We start from the raw sequence: 2,975 nt of genomic DNA, 5'->3' as shown, positions 1-2,975 counted from the left end.
ATAATCTCATTTAGCAGACAGCAGATTCAGTGGATAATTGGGCATAAGTAAAATTGAATTCCCCTGCTCAATTACTGAACTGTTACGCTTCATATCAACAAACGCAGGTCAGCTGGATCTCTGACCTGGTGAAAACACTAAAGGCGAGTGAGAACTCAACATCTAGTCGCTCCGTTCACCCAGAGCATCTGTCAAAATAAAGCTATGCAATCACCTCATTTCTGGATATGAAAAAGAATATATCAGTAAATTAGCAGAGTAAACCAAATGGATCAAAGCAATCACATCCCAGAAATCATCTGGGTAAACTACATGATCACATTTCGCATTTTTCCTCTAATCACAATAGATTTAGCACAGAACAATTACAACCGTTGAAAAATGTGAAAACAGATGAAAATGTGAGTGGTAACAAAGAAAATGTAAGGCTTGCTAGGGCCGAATTATAGCCATGCTGATATACAGCCATATCACACTGCTACGAGTGTGATATTGCATTTATACAACAGTTCGACGACACAAGTGTTTAAATAAAAAAGATGGGAGTGTCTTTAAAAGCCCTCTTTTGTGCAGAACTACTTCCTTCCACCACGGATTCAAATCTAAAGTTGACAGTTTAACAGCTGAGCCCAAGCCTCCGTTACTAATTCCAAAACGTCACTTTAGAACTAGTAACAAAGGAACGTTGAGTTGCCTCATTAAAAGCATATTGTATTACTGTATTAAAAGCTCCTTGTATTTTGTAGAGTATTATGTCTTTATTTAGTCTAAACAACTAAATTCTTGCCTAAAAAACTCTTAAAACTACATTCCATGACACAAAAACAGTATTATTTATAAAATTATAGTGCATTTGGGTGTCCACCATGACACTCTGTGAGAAATACTGCAAGCAGAGTCATGCAAACGGTGAAATGGTTGACAGATGGAGTTCCGTTATCACTAGAATATCACACTCCTGGAAAAGTCTCTCAGCCAGTAAGATTTGAGGACCAGAAAGAACAGTTGTATGTGTGTGTGTGTGTGTGTACTATATCTAAAAAAGGCAATACAGATGTAGAACAACATCAGGGTGAGTTCATAAATACTGAATTTTCATTTTTGTGTGAACTTTCATATAGACAATCACAGAGAAAACAAGTTGTTAATAGGTATATAAACTCCAAGTGGAAGAAAGCCATTGTTTACTAATTGTGATGTATGGCAGTGTTTATAGGTATATTCATTCATTTTATTAGATAATTTATTGCCTTTCAGAAGCAGTTCAAACCTTCAGTACTGGAGGAATCAGTTATAGATCATGTCTATTAAATGCGCTAAAAACAGCGTTCATCCAAATGATTCACAACATCTCGTACATACAGAGCTTTTATTATCCAGTGGGTACATTTACTTTTAACAGAAGCTTTGAGTTAGGTTGGTCTGTAGCTAAGTTATTTTCTACACAATCATTAGTGATCATAGCACTTTGCAATTTTAATCCCATCCGAATTTGCCATGTCTGTGTTTTTTGACTAAATTAACGATCTGAAAACGCGAATATCTGCAATGGCTGATATTGGGTTACCATAAGCCCTCGAGTATTTTGACCTACCTGAGCAACCGTTTGCACGCGAATGTTGCATGCAGCACCTTTAAATATTAAAGGCATCCGACGAAAAAAATAAAAAAATGAATAAAACCTAATAAGGAGCACCAAATCGCAGAAACTTTGTATCAGCGTCAGGCACAAAAACTAATCAATCAGTTAAATGGGCCTAATTCATGTTACGTGATGCAGTACTAATCGGTACATAATCAGACATCTGATGAGAATTGTCACCCAGCCGTTGCCTAAAACTAACTAATCCCGTCTGAATAGAAGACTTATAGGGGTTCTCTTTCTGTCTGCCTTTCTTTCTTTGCTCATTGTCACTTTTGAAATAAGCGACTGCTAAATTAATAAATGTAAATGTATGGCTTAAGGCTAAACCTGGCCTGCAGATTAATTCATAGTATGTAGTTTTTCTTTGCTCTAGGTTTGTGGTGCCTCATGATGGACTGTAATAAAATTGACTTTAATATCAATTTCACGTATAATGTATAACTGATTTTTTTTTCTTTTGAATTAATACATTTTGATGTACTACGTTCACATACTGCATACTTGCTCAATTGTGCTCCTTCATGCAAAAAAATGATATCTATGAAGAATTTAATTTGGGTTTCAGGCCCCATCATAGCACAGAAACTGCACTTGTTAAAATTTCAAATGACTTGCTTCTTGCGTCAGACCAAGGCTGCATCTCATTGCTAGTTTTACTTGATCTTAGTGCTGCGTTTGATACTATAGATCATGACATACTCATAGATCGATTACAAAACTATACAGGTATTCAAGGGCAGGCTTTAAGATGGTTTAGATCCTACCTTTCCGTTCGCTATCACTTTGTCTATTTAAACAGGGAATCATCTCAATTAAATCCAGTAAAGTATGGAGTGCCACAAGGATCTGTCCTAGGCCCTCTGCTATTTTCAATATACTGTACATGTTGCCCCTTGGTAATATCATTTTTTTAAAAAGGGATTTGTTTCCATTGTTATGCTGATGATACTCAACTATGTATTTCAACAAGACCAGATGAAACTTCTAAATTATCTAAGCTAACAGAGTGTGTTAAAAATGTAAAAGACTGGATGACCAATCATTTTCTCCTATTAAATTCGGATAAGACCGAGATATTACTTATTGGACCAAAAGACAGTACACAGAATCTAGTTGATTACAATTTGCATCTAGACTGATGAACTGTTACTTCCTCTACAGTCAAAAATGTGGGTTATATTAGACAGCAACTTGTCTTTTGAAAATCATATTTTCCATATTACAAAAACAGCATTCTTCCATCTTAGAAAAATTACCAAGTTACGGAACATGCTACCTGTTTCTGATGCAGAAATGCTAGTTCATGCATTCATGACCTCTAGACTGGACT

This window comes from Sinocyclocheilus anshuiensis, unplaced genomic scaffold, assembly GCF_001515605.1.
Source record: "Sinocyclocheilus anshuiensis isolate Anshui unplaced genomic scaffold, SAMN03320099.WGS_v1.1 scaffold952, whole genome shotgun sequence".
Taxonomy (NCBI): domain Eukaryota; kingdom Metazoa; phylum Chordata; class Actinopteri; order Cypriniformes; family Cyprinidae; genus Sinocyclocheilus; species Sinocyclocheilus anshuiensis.
This window is presented reverse-complemented; position numbering follows the sequence as displayed.